Source organism: Hemiscyllium ocellatum, chromosome 37, assembly GCF_020745735.1.
Source record: "Hemiscyllium ocellatum isolate sHemOce1 chromosome 37, sHemOce1.pat.X.cur, whole genome shotgun sequence".
Classification (NCBI taxonomy): domain Eukaryota; kingdom Metazoa; phylum Chordata; class Chondrichthyes; order Orectolobiformes; family Hemiscylliidae; genus Hemiscyllium; species Hemiscyllium ocellatum.
In genome coordinates, this window is record NC_083437.1 from 7,361,734 (window position 1) to 7,381,877 (window position 20,144).

General features: G+C 43.2%; 1 protein-coding gene across 1 annotated transcript in view; it reads left to right on the forward strand.

Annotated features, from left to right (window-relative positions):
• Positions 1-20,144, forward strand: part of LOC132833550 (proproteinase E-like) — a 74,883-nt gene that overhangs the window by 23,036 nt on the left and 31,703 nt on the right. The window lies entirely within an intron of this gene.

Below are 20,144 nucleotides of genomic sequence, written 5' to 3' on the forward strand. Positions count from 1 at the left end.
TATACTGAGAGACTCACTGGTCATATCGGATTGTCCTTATACTGAGAGAATCACTGGGTCATATCGGATTGTCCTTATACTGAGAGGCTCACTGGGTCATATCGGATTGTCCTTATTCCGAGGGGATCACTGGGTCATATCGGATTGTCCTTATCCTGAAAGAATCACTGTGTCATATCGGATTGTCCTTAAACTGAGGGGCTCACTGAGTCATATCGGATTGTCCTTATACTGAGAGTCTCACTGAGTCATATCGGATTGTCCTTATACAGAGAGACTCACTGGGTCCTATCGGATTGTCCTTTTATTGAGGGGCTCGCTGTGTCAAATCGGATTGTCCTAATAATTAGAGAATAACTGTGTCATATCGGATTGTCCTTATACTGAGAGACTCACTGGGTCATATCGGAATGACCTTATATTGAGATCCTCACTGGTTCATATCGGACTGTCCTTATACTGAGAGACTCCCTGCGTCAAACCGGATTGTTCTTATACTGAGAGACTCACTGGTCATATCGGATTGTTCTTATACTGAGAGATTCACTGGGTCATATCGGATTGTCCTTATACTAGGGGCTCACTCGGTCATATCGGATTGACCTTATATTGAGAGACTCACTGGGTCATATTGTATTGTCATTGTATTGAGATACTCACTGGGTCATATTGGATTGTCCTTATACTAGGGGCTCACTGGGTCATATCGGATTGACCTTATATTGAGAGACTCACTGGGTTATATCGGATTGTCATTATACTGAGGGTCTCACTGAGTTATATCAGATTGTCCTGATAATGAGGGGCTCGCTGGGTCATATCGGATTGTCCTTCTACTGAGAGACTCACTGGGTCATATCGGATTGTCTTTATACTGAGAGTCTCACTGGGTCATATCGGAATGACCTTATATTGAGATCCTCACTGGTTCATATCGGATTGTCCTTATACTGAGAGACTCCCTGCGTCAAATCGGATTGTTCTTATACTGAGAGACTCACTGGTCATATCGGATTGTCCTTATACTGAGAGATTCACTGGGTCATATCGGATTGTCCTTATACTAGGGGCTCACTCGGTCATATCGGATTGACCTTATATTGAGAGACTCACTGGGTCATATTGTATTGTCATTGTATTGAGATACTCACTGGGTCATATCGGATTGTTCTTATACTAGGGGCTCACTGGGTCATATCGGATTGTTCTTATACTGAGTGACTCACTGGGTCATATCGGATTGTCGTTAAATGAGGGGCTCACTGAGTCATATCGGATTGTCCATATACTGAGAGTCTCACTGGGTCATATCAGATTATACTTATACTGAGAGACACACTGGGTCCTATCGGATTGTCCTTATATTGAGGGTCTCACTGGGTCATACTGGTTTGTCCTTATACTGAGGGTCTCACTGAGTCATATGAGATTGTCCTTATACTGAGGGGCTCGCTGGGTCATATCGGATAGTCCTTATACTGAGAGATTCACTGGGTCATATTGGATTGTCCTTATACTGAGAGAATCACTGTGTCATATCGGATTGTCCTTAAACTGAGATACTCACTGGGTCATATGGGATCGTCCTTATACTGAGAGGCTCATTTGGTCATATCAGATTATCCTTAAACTGAGAGACTCACTGGGTCATATCGGATCGTCCTTATACTGACAGGCTCACTTGGTCATATCGGATTGTCCTTATACTGAGAGGCTCACTGGGTCATATCGGATTGTCCTTATTCCGAGGGGATCACTGTGTCATATCGGATTGTCATTATACTGAGAGACTCACTGGGTCATATCGGATTGTCCTTATACTGAGAGGCTCACTGGGTCATATCGGATTGTCCTTATTCCGAGGGGATCACTGGGTCATATCGGATTGTCCTTATACTGAGAGTCTCACAGGGTCATATCGGATTGTCCTTAAACAGAGAGGCACAATGGGTCATATCGGATTGTCCTTAAACTGAGAGACTCATTGGTCATATCGGATTGTCCTTAGACTGAGAGAATCACTGGGTCATATCAGATTGTCCTTATACTGAGCGGTTCACTGGGTCATATCGTATTGTCCTTAAACTGAGAGACTCACAGGGTCATATCGGTTTGTCCTTATACTGAGAGAATCATTGGGTCATATCGGATTGTCCTTAAACTGAGAGAATCACTGGGTCATATCGGATTGTCCTTATACTGAGGGTCTCACTGGATCATATCGGATTGTCCTTAAACTGAGAGAATCACTGGGTCATATCGGATTGTCCTTAAACTGAGAGTCTCACTGGGTCATATCGGATTGTCCTTATACTAGGGGCTCACTCGGTCATATCGGATTGACCTTATATTGAGAGACTCACTGGGTCATACCGTATTGCCATTGTACTGAGATACTCACTGGGTCATATCGGATTGTCCTTATACTGAGAGACTCACTGGGTCATATTGGATTGACATTATACTGAGAGATTCACTGGGTCATATCGGATTGTCAAACTGAGGGTCTCACTGAGTTATATCAGATTGTCCTTATACTGAGGGGCTCGCTGGGTCATATCGGATTGTCCTTATACTGAGAGACTCACTGGGTCATATCGGATTGTCCTTAAACTGAGAGACTCATTGGTCATATCGGATTGTCCTTATACTGAGAGACTCACTGGGTCATATCGGATTGTCCTTATACTGAGGGTCTCACTGGGTCATATCGGATTGTCCTTAAACTGAGAGACTCATTGGTCATATCGGATTGTCCTTATACTGAGAGACTCACTGGGTCATATCGGATTGTCCTTAAACTGAGGGTCTCACTGAGTTATATCAGATTGTCCTTATACTGAGGGCCTTGCTGGGTAATATCGTATTGTCCTTATACTGAGAGACTCACTCGGTCATATCGGATTGACCTTATATTGAGAGACTCACTGGGTCATACCGTATTGTCATTGTACTGAGATACTCACAAGGTCATATCGGATTGTCCTTATACTAGGGGCTCACTGGGTCATATCGGATTGACCTTATATTGAGAGACTCACTGGGTTATATCGGATTGTCATTATACTGAGGATCTCACTGAGTTATATCAGATTGTCCTTATAATGAGGGGCTCGCTGGGTCTTACGGATTGTCATTGTACTGAGATACTCACTGGGTCATATCGGATTGTCCTTATACTGAGAGACTCACTGGTTCATATCGGATTGGCCTTATACTGAGAGACTCACTGTGTCATATCGGATTGTCCTTATACTGAGGGTCTCACTGAGTTATATCAGATTGTCCTTATACTGAGGGCCTCGCTGGGTAATATCGTATTGTCCTTATACTGAGAGACTCACTGGGTCATATCGGATTGTCCTTATACTAGGGGGTCACTGGGTCATCTCGGATTGTCCTTATACTGAGAGTCTCACAGGGTCATATCAGATTGCCCTTAAACTGAGAGAATCACTGTGTCCTATCGGATTGTCCTTAAACTGAGAGTCTCACTGGGTCATATCGGATTGTCCTTATACTAGGGGCTCACTCGGTCATATCGGATTGACCTTATATTGAGAGACTCACTTGGTCATACCGTATTGTCATTGTACTGAGAGACTCACTGGGTCATATCGGATTGTCCTTATACTGAGCGGTTCACTGGGTCATATCGTATTGTCCTTAAACTGAGAGACTCACAGGGTCATATCGGTTTGTCCTTATACTGAGAGACTCACTGGGTCATATCGGATTGTCCTTAAACTGAGAGAATCACTGGGTCATATCGGATTGTCCTTAAACTGAGAGTCTCACTGGGTCATATCGGATTGTCCTTATACTAGGGGCTCACTCGGTCATATCGGATTGACCTTATATTGAGAGACTCACTGGATCATACCGTATTGTCATTGTACTGAGATACTCACTGGGTCATATCGGATTGTCCTTATACTGAGAGACTCACTGGGTCATATTGGATTGACATTATACTGAGAGATTCACTGGGTCATATCGGATTGTCAAACTGAGGGTCTCACTGAGTTATATCAGATTGTCCTTATACTGAGGGGCTCGCTGGGTCATATCGGATTGTCCTTATACTGAGAGACTCACTGGGTCATATCGGATTGTCCTTAAACTGAGAGACTCATTGGTCATATCGGATTGTCCTTATACTGAGAGACTCACTGGGTCATATCGGATTGTCCTTATACTGAGGGTCTCACTGGGTCATATTGGATTGTCCTTAAACTGAGAGACTCATTGGTCATATCGGATTGTCCTTATACTGAGAGACTCACTGGGTCATATCGGATTGTCCTTAAACTGAGGGTCTCACTGAGTTATATCAGATTGTCCTTATACTGAGGGCCTTGCTGGGTAATATCGTATTGTCCTTATACTGAGAGACTCACTCGGTCATATCGGATTGACCTTATATTGAGAGACTCACTGGGTCATACCGTATTGTCATTGTACTGAGATACTCACAAGGTCATATCGGATTGTCCTTATACTAGGGGCTCACTGGGTCATATCGGATTGACCTTATATTGAGAGACTCACTGGGTTATATCGGATTGTCATTATACTGAGGATCTCACTGAGTTATATCAGATTGTCCTTATAATGAGGGGCTCGCTGGGTCTTACGGATTGTCATTGTACTGAGATACTCACTGGGTCATATCGGATTGTCCTTATACTGAGAGACTCACTGGTTCATATCGGATTGGCCTTATACTGAGAGACTCACTGTGTCATATCGGATTGTCCTTATACTGAGGGTCTCACTGAGTTATATCAGATTGTCCTTATACTGAGGGCCTCGCTGGGTAATATCGTATTGTCCTTATACTGAGAGACTCACTGGGTCATATCGGATTGTCCTTATACTAGGGGGTCACTGGGTCATCTCGGATTGTCCTTATACTGAGAGTCTCACAGGGTCATATCAGATTGTCCTTATACTAGGGGCTCACTCGGTCATATCGGATTGACCTTATATTGAGAGACTCACTTGGTCATACCGTATTGTCATTGTACTGAGAGACTCACTGGGTCATATCGGATTGTCCTTATACTGAGCGGTTCACTGGGTCATATCGTATTGTCCTTAAACTGAGGGTCTCACTGGATCATATCGGATTGTCCTTAAACTGAGAGAATCACTGGGTCATATCGGATTGTCCTTAAACTGAGAGTCTCAGTGGGTCATATCGGATTGTCCTTATACTAGGGGCTCACTCGGTCATATCGGATTGACCTTATATTGAGAGACTCACTGGGTCATACCGTATTGTCATTGTACTGAGATACTCACTGGGTCATATCGGATTGTCCTTATACTGAGAGACTCACTGGGTCATATTGGATTGACATTATACTGAGAGATTCACTGGGTCATATCAGATTGTCAAACTGAGGGTCTCACTGAGTTATATCAGATTGTCCTTATATTGAGGGGCTCGCTGGGTCATATCGGATTGTCCTTATACTGAGAGACTCACTGGGTCATATCAGATTGTCCTTAAACTGAGAGACTCATTGGTCATATCGGATTGTCCTTATACTGAGAGACTCACTGGGTCATATCGGATTGTCCTTAAACTGAGAGACTCATTGTTCATATCGGATTGTCCTTATACTGAGAGACTCACTGGGTCATATCGGATTGTCCTTATACTGAGGGTCTCACTGGGTCATATCGGATTGTCCTTAAACTGAGGGTCTCACTGAGTTATATCAGATTGTCCTTATACTGAGGGCCTTGCTGGGTAATATCGTATTGTCCTTATACTGAGAGACTCACTGGGTCATATCGGATTGTCCTTATACTAGGGGCTCACTGGGTCATATCGGATTGACCTTATATTGAGAGACTCACTGGGTTATATCGGATTGTCATTATACTGAGGATCTCACTGAGTTATATCAGATTGTCCTTATAATGAGGGGCTCGCTGGGTCTTACGGATTGTCATTGTACTGAGATACTCACTGGGTCATATCGGATTGTCCTTATACTGAGAGACTCACTGGGTCATATCGGATTGGCCTTATACTGAGAGACTCACTGTGTCATATCGGATTGTCCTTATACTGAGGGTCTCACTGAGTTATATCAGATTGTCCTTATACTGAGGGCCTCGCTGGGTAATATCGTATTGTCCTTATACTGAGAGACTCACTGGGTCATATCGGATTGTCCTTATACTAGGGGGTCACTGGGTCATATCGGATTGTCCTTATACTGAGAGTCTCACAGGGTCATATCAGATTGCCCTTAAACTGAGAGAATCACTGGGTCATATCGGATTGTCCTTATACTGAGGGTCTCACTGGATCATATCGGATTGTCCTTAAACTGAGAGAATCACTGGGTCATATCGGATTGTCCTTAAACTGAGAGTCTCACTGGGTCATATCGGATTGTCCTTATACTAGGGGCTCACTCGGTCATATCGGATTGACCTTATATTGAGAGACTCACTGGGTCATACCGTATTGTCATTGTACTGAGATACTCACTGGGTCATATCGGATTGTCCTTATACTGAGAGACTCACTGGGTCATATTGGATTGACATTATACTGAGAGATTCACTGGGTCATATCGGATTGTCAAACTGAGGGTCTCACTGAGTTATATCAGATTGTCCTTATACTGAGGGGCTCGCTGGGTCATATCGGATTGTCCTTATACTGAGAGACTCACTGGGTCATATCGGATTGTCCTTAAACTGAGAGACCCATTGGTCATATCGGATTGTCCTTATACTGAGAGACTCACTGGGTCATATCGGATTGTCCTTATACTGAGGGTCTCACTGGGTCATATTGGATTGTCCTTAAACTGAGAGACTCATTGGTCATATCGGATTGTCCTTATACTGAGAGACTCACTGGGTCATATCGGATTGTCCTTAAACTGAGGGTCTCACTGAGTTATATCAGATTGTCCTTATACTGAGGGCCTTGCTGGGTAATATCGTATTGTCCTTATACTGAGAGACTCACTCGGTCATATCGGATTGACCTTATATTGAGAGACTCACTGGGTCATACCGTATTGTCATTGTACTGAGATACTCACAAGGTCATATTGGATTGTCCTTATACTAGGGGCTCACTGGGTCATATCGGATTGACCTTATATTGAGAGACTCACTGGGTCATATCGGATTGTCCTTAAACTGAGAGACTCATTGTTCATATCGGATTGTCCTTATACTGAGAGACTCACTGGGTCATATCGGATTGTCCTTATACTGAGGGTCTCACTGGGTCATATTGGATTGTCCTTAAACTGAGAGACTCATTGGTCATATCGGATTGTCCTTATACTGAGAGACTCACTGGGTCATATCGGATTGTCCTTATACTAGGGGCTCACTGGGTCATATCGGATTGACCTTATATTGAGAGACTCACTGGGTTATATCGGATTGTCATTATACTGAGGATCTCACTGAGTTATATCAGATTGTCCTTATATTGAGGGGCTCGCTGGGTCTTACGGATTGTCATTGTACTGAGATACTCACTGGGTCATATCGGATTGTCCTTATACTGAGAGACTCACTGGGTCATATTGGATTGGCCTTATACTGAGAGACTCACTGTGTCATATCGGATTGTCCTTATACTGAGGGTCTCACTGAGTTATATCAGATTGTCCTTATACTGAGGGCCTCGCAGGGTAATATCGTATTGTCCTTATACTGAGAGACTCACTGGGTCATATCGGATTGTCCTTAAACTGAGAGTCTCACTGGGTCATATCGGATTGTCCTTATACTAGGGGCTCACTCGGTCATATCGGATTGACCTTATATTGAGAGACTCACTTGGTCATACCGTATTGTCATTGTACTGAGAGACTCACTGGGTCATATCGGATTGTCCTTATACTGAGCGGTTCACTGGGTCATATCGTATTGTCCTTAAACTGAGAGACTCACAGGGTCATATCGGTTTGTCCTTATACTGAGAGAATCACTGGGTCATATCGGATTGTCCTTAAACTGAGAGAATCACTGGGTCATATCGGATTGTCCTTAAACTGAGAGTCTCACTGGGTCATATCGGATTGTCCTTATACTAGGGGCTCACTCGGTCATATCGGATTGACCTTATATTGAGAGACTCACTGGGTCATACCGTATTGTCATTGTACTGAGATACTCACTGGGTCATATCGGATTGTCCTTATACTGAGAGACTCACTGGGTCATATTGGATTGACATTATACTGAGAGATTCACTGGGTCATATCGGATTGTCAAACTGAGGGTCTCACTGAGTTATATCAGATTGTCCTTATATTGAGGGGCTCGCTGGGTCATATCGGATTGTCCTTATACTGAGAGACTCACTGGGTCATATCAGATTGTCCTTAAACTGAGAGACTCATTGGTCATATCGGATTGTCCTTATACTGAGAGACTCACTGGGTCATATCGGATTGTCCTTAAACTGAGAGACTCATTGTTCATATCGGATTGTCCTTATACTGAGAGACTCACTGGGTCATATCGGATTGTCCTTATACTGAGGGTCTCACTGGGTCATATTGGATTGTCCTTAAACTGAGGGTCTCACTGAGTTATATCAGATTGTCCTTATACTGAGGGCCTTGCTGGGTAATATCGTATTGTCCTTATACTGAGAGACTCACTGGGTCATATCGGATTGTCCTTATACTAGGGGCTCACTGGGTCATATCGGATTGACCTTATACTGAGAGACTCACTGGGTTATATCGGATTGTCCTCATACTGAGGGTCTCACTGAGTTATATCAGATTGTCCTTATACTGAGGGCCTCGCTGGGTAATATCGTATTGTCCTTATACTGAGAGACTCACTGGGTCATATCGGATTGTCCTTATACTAGGGGGTCACTGGGTTATATCGGATTGTCCTTATACTGAGAGTCTCACAGGGTCATATCAGATTGCCCTTAAACTGAGAGAATCACTGTGTCCTATCGGATTGTCCTTAAACTGAGAGTCTCACTGGGTCATATCGGATTGTCCTTATACTAGGGGCTCACTCGGTCATATCGGATTGACCTTATATTGAGAGACTCACTTGGTCATACCGTATTGTCATTGTACTGAGAGACTCACTGGGTCATATCGGATTGTCCTTATACTGAGCGGTTCACTGGGTCATATCGTATTGTCCTTAAACTGAGAGACTCACAGGGTCATATCGGTTTGTCCTTATACTGAGAGAATCACTGGGTCATATCGGATTGTCCTTAAACTGAGAGAATCACTGGGTCATATCGGATTGTCCTTATACTGAGGGTCTCACTGGATCATATCGGATTGTCCTTAAACTGAGAGAATCACTGGGTCATATCGGATTGTCCTTAAACTGAGAGTCTCACTGGGTCATATCGGATTGTCCTTATACTAGGGGCTCACTCGGTCATATCGGATTGACCTTATATTGAGAGACTCACTGGGTCATACCGTATTGTCATTGTACTGAGATACTCACTGGGTCATATCGGATTGTCCTTCTACTGAGAGCCTCACTGGGTCATATCGGATTGTTCTTATACTGAGAGATTCACTGGGTCATATCGGATTGTCAAACTGAGGGTCTCACTGAGTTATATCAGATTGTCCTTATACTGAGGGGCTCGCTGGGTCATATCGGATTGTCCTTATACTGAGAGACTCACTGGGTCATATCGGATTGTCCTTAAACTGAGAGACTCATTGTTCATATCGGATTGTCCTTATACTGAGAGACTCACTGGGTCATATCGGATTGTCCTTATACTGAGGGTCTCACTGGGTCATATTGGATTGTCCTTAAACTGAGAGACTCATTGGTCATATCGGATTGTCCTTATACTGAGAGACTCACTGGGTCATATCGGATTGTCCTTAAACTGAGGGTCTCACTGAGTTATATCAGATTGTCCTTATACTGAGGGCCTTGCTGGGTAATATCGTATTGTCCTTATACTGAGAGACTCACTGGGTCATATCGGATTGTCCTTATACTAGGGGCTCACTGGGTCATATCGGATTGACCTTATATTGAGAGACTCACTGGGTTATATCGGATTGTCATTATACTGAGGATCTCACTGAGTTATATCAGATTGTCCTTATAATGAGGGGCTCGCTGGGTCTTACGGATTGTCATTGTACTGAGATACTCACTGGGTCATATCGGATTGTCCTTATACTGAGAGACTCACTGGGTCATATCGGATTGGCCTTATTCTGAGAGACTCACTGTGTCATATCGGATTGTCCTTATACTGAGGGTCTCACTGAGTTATATCAGATTGTCCTTATACTGAGGGCCTCGCTGGGTAATATCGTATTGTCCTTATACTGAGAGACTCACTGGGTCATATCGGATTGTCCTTATACTAGGGGGTCACTGGGTCATATCGGATTGTCCTTATACTGAGAGTCTCACAGGGTCATATCAGATTGCCCTTAAACTGAGAGAATCACTGGGTCATATCGGATTGTCCTTATACTGAGAGAATCACTGGGTCATATCGGATTGTCCTTATACTGAGGGTCTCACTGGGTCCTATCGGATTGTCCTTAAACTGAGAGAATCACTGTGTCCTATCGGATTGTCCTTAAACTGAGAGTCTCACTGGGTCATATCGGATTGTCCTTATACTAGGGGCTCACTCGGTCATATCGGATTGACCTTATATTGAGAGACTCACTTGGTCATACCGTATTGTCATTGTACTGAGAGACTCACTGGGTCATATCGGATTGTCCTTAAACTGAGAGACTCATTGGTCATATCGGATTGATCTTATACTGAGAGACTCACTGGGTCATATCGGATTGTCCTTAAACTGAGAGACTCATTGGTCATATCGGATTGTCCTTATACTGAGAGACTCACTGGGTCATATCGGATTGTCCTTAAACTGAGAGAATCACTGGATCACATCGGATTGTCATTAAACTGAGAGAATCACTGGATCACATCGGATTGTCGTTAAAATGAGAGACTCACTGGGTCATATCGGATTGTCCTTATACTGAGGTGCTCGCTGGGTCATATCGGATTGTCCTTATACTGAGAGACTCACTGGGTCATATTGGATTGTCCTTAAACTGAGAGACTCATTGGTCATATCGGATTGTCCTTATACTGAGAGGCTCACTGGTTCATATCGGATTGTCCTTATACTGAGGGTCTCACTGAGTTATATCAGATTGTCCTTATGCTGAGAGATTCACTGGGTCATATTGGATTGTCCTTATACTGAGGGTCTCACTGAGTTATATCAGATTGTCCTTATACTGACGGGCTCGCTGGGTCATATCAGATTGTCCTTATACTGAGAGAATCATATTGTCATATCGGATTGTCCTTATACTGAGGGTCTCACAGAGTTATATCAGATTGTCCTTATACTGAGGGGCTCGCTGGGTCATATCGGATTGTCGTAATACTGAGAGACTCACTGGGTCATATCGGATTGTCCTTATATTGAGATCCTCACTGGTTCATATCGGATTGTCCTTAAACTGAGAGACTCACTGGGTCATATCGGATTGTCCTTATACTGAGGGTCTCACTGAGTTATATCAGATTGTTGTTATACTGAGGGGCTCTCTGGGTCATATCGGATTGTCCTTCTACTGAGAGCCTCACTGGGTCATATCGGATTGTTCTTATACTGAGAGACTCACTGGGTCATATCGGATTGTCATTGTATTGAGATACTCACTGGGTCATATCGGATTGTCCTTATACTGAGAGACTCACTGGTTCACATCGGATTGTCCTTAAACTGAGAGGCTCACTCGGTCATATCGGATTGTTCTTATACTGAGAGACTCACTGGGTCATATCGGATTGTCCTTATACTGAGGGTCTCACTGGGTTATATCAGATCGTCCTTATACTGAGGGGCTCGCTGGGTCATATCGGATTGTCCTTATACTGAGAGTCTCACTGGGTCATATCAGATTGTTCTTATACTGAGAGAATCACTGTGTCATATCGGATTGTCCTTATACTGAGAGATTCACTGAGTCATATCGTATTGTCTTTGTATTGAGATACTCACTGGGTCATATCAGATTGTTCTTATACTGAGGGTCTCACTGAGTTATATCAGATTGTCCTTATACTGAGGTGCTCGCTGGGTCATATCGGATTGTCCTTATACTGAGAGACTCACTGTGTCATATCGGATTGTCCTTATACTGAGGGTCTCACTGAGTTATATCAGATTGTCCTTATACTGAGGGCCTCGCTGGGTAATATCGTATTGTCCTTATACTGAGAGACTCACTGGGTCATATCGGATTGTCCTTATACTAGGGGGTCACTGGGTCATATCGGATTGTCCTTATACTGAGAGTCTCACAGGGTCATATCAGATTGCCCTTAAACTGAGAGAATCACTGGGTCATATCGGATTGTCCTTATACTGAGAGAATCACTGGGTCATATCGGATTGTCCTTATACTGAGGGTCTCACTGGGTCCTATCGGATTGTCCTTAAACTGAGAGAATCACTGTGTCCTATCGGATTGTCCTTAAACTGAGAGTCTCACTGGGTCATATCGGATTGTCCTTATACTAGGGGCTCACTCGGTCATATCGGATTGACCTTATATTGAGAGACTCACTTGGTCATACCGTATTGTCATTGTACTGAGAGACTCACTGGGTCATATCGGATTGTCATTATACTGAGAGATTCACTGGGTCATATCGGATTGTCCTTAAACTGAGAGACTCATTGGTCATATCGGATTGATCTTATACTGAGAGACTCACTGGGTCATATCGGATTGTCCTTAAACTGAGAGACTCATTGGTCATATCGGATTGTCCTTATACTGAGAGACTCACTGGGTCATATCGGATTGTCCTTAAACTGAGAAAATCACTGGATCACATCGGATTGTCGTTAAACTGAGAGAATCACTGGATCACATCGGATTGTCGTTAAACTGAGAGACTCACTGGGTCATATCGGCTTGTCCTTATACTGAGGTGCTCGCTGGGTCATATCGGATTGTCCTTATACTGAGAGGCTCACTGGTTCATATCGGATTGTCCTTTTCCTGAGGGTCTCACTGAGTTATATCAGATTGTCCTTATACTGAGAGATTCACTGGGTCATATTGGATTGTCCTTGTACTGAGGGTCTCACTGAGTTATATCAGATTGTCCTTATACTGACGGGCTCGCTGGGTCATATCAGATTGTCCTTATACTGAGAGAATCATATTGTCATATCGGATTGTCCTTATACTGAGGGTCTCACAGAGTTATATCAGATTGTCCTTATACTGAGGGGCTCGCTGGGTCATATCGGATTGTCGTAATACTGAGATCCTCACTGGTTCATATCGGATTGTCCTTAAACTGAGAGACTCACTGGGTCATATCGGATTGTCCTTATACTGAGGGTCTCACTGAGTTATATCAGATTGTCGTTATACTGAGGGGCTCTCTGGGTCATATCGGATTGTCCTTCTACTGAGAGCCTCACTGGGTCATATCGGATTGTTCTTATACTGAGAGACTCACTGGGTCATATCGGATTGTCATTGTATTGAGATACTCACTGGGTCATATCGGATTGTCCTTATACTGAGAGACTCACTGGTTCACATCGGTTTGTCCTTAAACTGAGAGGCTCACTCGGTCATATCGGATTGTTCTTATACTGAGAGACTCACTGGGTCATATCGGATTGTCCTTATACTGAGAGTCTCACTGGGTCATATCAGATTGTTGTTATACTGAGAGAATCACTGTGTCATATCGGATTGTCCTTATACTGAGAGATTCACTGGGTCATATCGTATTGTCATTGTATTGAGATACTCACTGGGTCATATCAGATTGTTCTTATACTGAGGGTCTCACTGAGTTATATCAGATTGTCCTTATACTGAGGGGCCCGCTGGGTCATATCGGATTGTCCTTATACTGAGAGTCTCAGTGGGTTATATCGGATTGTTCTTATACTGAGAGTCTCACTGGGTCATATCGGATTGTCCTTATACTAGGGGCTCACTGGGTCATATCGGATTTACCTTATATTGAGAGGCTCACTGGTTCATATCGGATTGTCCTTAAACTGAGAGACTCACTGGGTCATATCCGATTGTCCTTATACTGAGAGACTCACTGGTTCATATCGGATTGTCCTTATACTGAGGGTCTCACTGAGTTATATCAGATTGTCGTTATACTGAGGGGCTCTCTGGGTCATATCGGATTGTCCTTCTACTGAGAGCCTCACTGGGTCATATCGGATTGTTCTTATACTGAGAGAATCACTGGGTCATATCGGATTGTCCTTAAACTGAGAGACTCACTGGGTCATATTGTATTGTCATTGTATTGAGATACTCACTGGGTCATATCGGATTGTCCTTATACTAGGGGCTCACTCGGTCATATCGGATTGTTCTTATACTGAGGGTCTCACTGAGTTATATCAGATCGTCCTTATACTGAGGGGCTCGCTGGGTCATATCGGATTGTCCTTATACTGAGAGTCTCTCTGGGTCATATCAGATTGTTCTTATACTGAGAGAATCACTGTGTCATATCGGATTGTCCTTATACTGAGAGATTCACTGGGTCATATCGTATTGTCATTGTATTGAGATACTCACTGGGTCATATCAGATTGTTCTTATACTGAGGGTCTCACTGAGTTATATCAGATTGTCCTTATACTGAGGGGCTCGCTGGGTCATATCGGATTGTTCTTATACCGAGAGATTCACTGGGTCATATCGGATTGTTCTTATACTGAGAGACTCACTGGGTCATGTCGGATTGTCCTTATACTGAGAGAATCATATTGTCATATCGGATTGTCCTTATACTGAGGGTCTCATTGAGTTATATCAGATTGTCCTTATACTGAGGGGCTCACTGGGTCATATCGGATTTACCTTATATTGAGAGGCTCACTGGTTCATATCGGATTGTCCTTAAACTGAGAGACTCACTGGGTCATATCCGATTGTCCTTATACTGAGAGGGTCACTGGGTCATATCGGATTGTCCTTATACTGAGAGGGTCACTGGGTCATATCGGATTGTCCTTATACTGAGAGAGTCACTGTGTCATATCGGATTGTCCTTAAACTGAGGGACTTACTGGGTCATATCGGATTGTTCTTATACTGAGGTTCTCACTGGGTCATATCGGATTGTCCTTATACTGAGTGAGTCACTGTGTCATATCGGATTGTCCTTAAACTGAGGGACTTACTGGGTCATATCAGATCGTCCTTATACTGAGGGGCTCGCTGGGTCATATCGGATTGTCCTTATCCTGAGAGTCTCACTGGGTCATATCAGATTGTTCTTATACTGAGAGAATCACAGTGTCATATCGGATTGTCCTTATACTGAGAGATTCACTGGGTCATATCGTATTGTCATTGTATTGAGATACTCACTGGGTCATATCAGATTGTTCTTATACTGAGGGTCTCACTGAGTTATATCAGATTGTCCTTATACTCAGGGGCTCGCTGGGTCATATCGGATTGTCCTTATACTGAGGGTCTCACTGAGTTATATCAGATTGTCCTTATACTGAGGGGCTCGCTGGGTCATATCGGATTGTCCTTATACTGAGAGATTCACTGGGTCATATCGGATTGTTCTTATACTGAGAGACTCACTGGGTCATGTCGGATTGTCCTTATACTGAGGGGCTCATTGAGTTATATCAGATTGTCCTTATACTGAGGGGCTCGCTGGGTCATATCGGATTGTCCTTATACTGAGAGTCTCACTGGGTTATATTGGATTGTACTTATACTGAGAGTCTCACTGGGTCATATCGGATTGTCCTTATACTAGGGGCTCACTGGGTCATATCGGATTTACCTTATATTGAGAGGCTCACTGGGTCATATCGGATTGTCCTTAAACTGAGAGACTCACTGGGTCATATCCGATTGTCCTTATACTGAGAGGGTCACTGGGTCATATCCGATTGTCCTTATACTGAGAGGGTCACTGGGTCATATCGGATTGTCCTTATACTGAGAGAGTCACTGTGTCATATTGGATTGTCCTTAAACTGAGGGACTTACTGGGTCATATCGGATTGTTCTTATACTGAGGGGCTCACTGGGTCATATCAGATTGTTCTTATCCTGAGAGTCTCACTGGGTCATATCGGAGTGTCGTAATACTGAGAGACTCTTTGTGTTATATCCGATTGTCATTATACTGAAGGGCTCGCTGGGTCATATCGGATTGTTATTATACTGAGAGACTCACTGGGTCATGTCTGATTGTCCTTATATTGAGAGACTCACTGGGTCATATTGTATTGTCATTGTATTGAGATCCTCACTGGTTCATATCGGATTGTTCTTATACTGAGAGACTCACTGGGTCATATCGGATTGTCCTTAAACTGAGGGTCTCACTGAGTTATCTCAGATTGTCCTTATACTGAGAGTCTCACTGGTTCATATCGGATTGTCTTTATACTGAGTGACTCACTGTGTCATATCGGATTGTCCATATACTAGGGGCTCACTGGGTCATATCGGATTGTCCTTATACTGAGGGTCTCACTGAGTTATATCAGATTGTCCTTATACTGAGAGTCTCACTGGGTCATATCGGATTGTCCTTATTCTAGGGGCTCACTGGGTCATATCGGATTGTTCTTATACTGAGTGACTCACTGGGTCATATCGGATTGTCCTTATACTAGGGTGTCACTGGGTCATATCGGATTGACCTTATATTGAGAGGCTCACTGGTTCATATCGGATTGTCCTTAAACTGAGAGACTCACTGGGTCATATCGGATTGTCCTTAAACTGATGGACTTACTGGGTCATATCGGATTGTCCTTATACTGAGGGTCTCACTGAGTTATATCAGATTGTCCTTATACTGAGAGTCTCACTGGGTCATATCGGATTGTCCTTATTCTAGGGGCTCACTGGGTCATATCGGATTGTTCTTATACTGAGTGACTCACTGGGTCATATCGGATTGTTCTTATACTGAGAGTCCCTCTTTGTCATATCGGATTGTCGTTATACTGAGAGACTCACTGTGTTATATCCGATTGTCATTATACTGAGAGAATCACTGGGTCATATCGGATGACGGTTCAGATTCCTCTATCATTGAAAGAGTTTGGTGAAAACAAATTGAGTTATATCACCATCTAGTGGTTTCATGATAGCATTGGTCCCTTTTAGTAAATGGATGTGGATTTCAGTCTTCATTCCAAGAATAAAATTTAGATCAAAACTGTTAGCTCAGTCATTGAGTCATACAGCATGGAAACAGACTCTGCGGTCCAACCAATCCATGCCAATCACAATCCCAAACTAAACTAGTCCAACCAGCCTGCAGCTGGCCCGTATCCTTCCAAACATTTCTTGTTCATGTACTTACCTAAATATCTTTTAAATGTTGTAGCTGTACCCACTAACACCACTTCCTCTGATGTTTATTCCACACATGAACCTCTATGTTTAAAAAAAGCCCCTCCTATTTTAAATCTTTCTCCTCTCACCTTACAAATATGCACTCCAGTCTTGAAATCCCCATCTCAAAGGAAACGATCCCTGTCATTCACCTTATTTATACCCCTTTTATAGACTTCTATGGGAATCAATTTAGCTCAGTTGGCTGGATTGTTGGTTTACAGAGCAGTGTGGGTTCAAGTCCCATCACCAGTTTGAGATTACCATGAAGGACTTTCATTCTCAACCACTTCCCTTGCCTGATGGCTGGTTGTCGTCAGATGAAATCACCACCAGTTGCTTCTTTCTGCTGAGAGAGCAGAGACTATGGTGACACAACAACAAAACATCTATGATGTCACCCCTCAACCTCCTATGCTACAGCAAAAAAAGTACCAGCCTCTTCTTATAACTCAAACCTCCATTCCTGGCAAAATCCTGGTAAATCTTTTCTTAACCCCTCTCCAACTTAATAATATCCTTCCTGTAACAGGGAGACCAGAACTGAACACAGTGCTTCAGAAGTGGCCTCATCAAAATCCAATACAGCCTCAATATAATGTCCCAACTCCGATACTCAAAGGTCTGAGCAATGAATGCAAGTGTGCTAAATGCCTTCTTAACCACCCTGTCTGCATGTGACTCATACCTTTTGCGATGCAGAGTGAAGTCAACAGTGTGGTTCAATTTCTGTACCAGCTGAGGTTATCATGAAGGACTCTCGTTCTCAATCTCTCCTGAGGCATGGTGATTGTTGTTAACCCAACAGCAGTCAGCTCTCTATAGTGAGACTGCAGCACTATGGTCCCCTGGTGACTTTACCTTTTCCCCAGTACCAGGTCTGCAGGAGTGCTGTACTGTTGCACACCCTGTTGTTTGAATGTTGTTAAACAAATGCCCCAGCTACCCTCTCAGATGAATTCAAGCGCGTAAATTTGAGAAGAGCAGTGTTCTGCTCTGGACTTGTATCAAACTACCACCTAAATCAGAATTCAAATAGAAGCAAAACACTGTTGGTTCTGTAAAACTGAAATAAAAAAACACTGAATGCTAGTGAAACTCAGTAGCATATGTGGAGAGAGAAACACAGTTAAATTTCAAGTTCGATATTTGGATTTGTGTTCTAAAGACAACAGTCACAAGGGACTTGAAACATTAACATTATTTCCCTCTCTACAGATTCTGCCCTACCAGATGAGCTTCTCCAGCTCTGTTTGTTAATCAAAGACAGACCAGTTGGCTGCTTATCTCCTTACTGTTTGTAAGAACTAACTGGCCTCAGTTTGGCTGCTATGATTGCTATATTATCAATGGCTACACTTTTAAAATATTCATTGATTGGAGAGCACTTAGAATCACTTTGAAGTAGTGAAAGGTGCAACAGAAATGCTGATTTTCCATGTTATCGTTCCCCTCAGCCAATGATTGATCGGGGATTGTATTTGTCCATCAGTATTCACCAGGCAGCAGGTTCAGTCATCTCTCTGCCCCTTCAAATGGTGTCAGAGGACACTGTACAAAAAAGATTCCTCCTATTTGGTTACTCACTTCCATACTAGTTTACCTCTTGTTCAAACAATACTTATACACCACTAGAATAAAGATTTAAATTAGAAACAAACTATTTCTGCAGCATCTTCACCAGCCTTAGGACATCCAGGAGCGTCAACAACCAATGACATACTTTGGAAGAGTAATGATAATTGTTGTGATATTTAATAGATAATTACATAGCAAGCTGCCAATAACAGCACTGAGATGAATAGGTAGGGAATCTATTTCAGCTGCTATAGAGTCATAGAGATGTACAGCATGGAAACAGAACCTCCGGTCCAACTCGTCCATGCTGACCAGATATCCCAACCCGATCTAGTCCCACCTGCCAGCACCCGGCCCATATCCCTCCAAACCCTTCCTATTCATATACCCATCCAAATGCCTCTTAAATGTTGCAATTGTACCAGCCGCCACCACTTCCTCTGGCAGTTCATTCCATACATGTACGACCCTCTGCATGAAAAAGTTGCCCCTTAGGTCTCTTTTATATCTTTCCCCTCTTACTCTCAACCTATGCTCTTTAGTTCTGGACTCCCTCACCTCGAGGAAAAGATTTTGTCTATTTATCCTATCCATGCCCCTCATAATTTTGTAAACCTCTATAAGGTCACCCCTCAGCCTCCGATGCTCCAGGGAAAACAGCCCCAGCCTGTTCAGCCTCTCCCTATCGCTCAAATCCTCCAATCATGGCAACATCCTTGTAAATCTTTCTTTGAACGCTTTCAAGTTTCACAAGATCTTTCCAATAGGAAGGAAATCAGAATTGTATGCAATATTCCAACAGTGGTCTAACTAATATACTCTAACCAATAAAGGAAAGCATACCAAACGCCTTCTTCACTATCTTATCTACCCGCGACTCCACTTTCAAGGAGCTATGAGCCAGCACTCCAAGGTCTCTTTGTTCAGCAACACTCCCTAGGACCTTACCATTAAGTGTATAAGTCCTGCTTAGATTTGCTTTCCCAACACACAGCACCTCACATTTATCTGAATTAAACTCCATCTGCCACTTCTCAGCCCATTGGCCCATCTGATCAAATCCCTTTGTAATCAGAGGTAACCTTCTTCGCTATCCACTACACCTCCAATTTT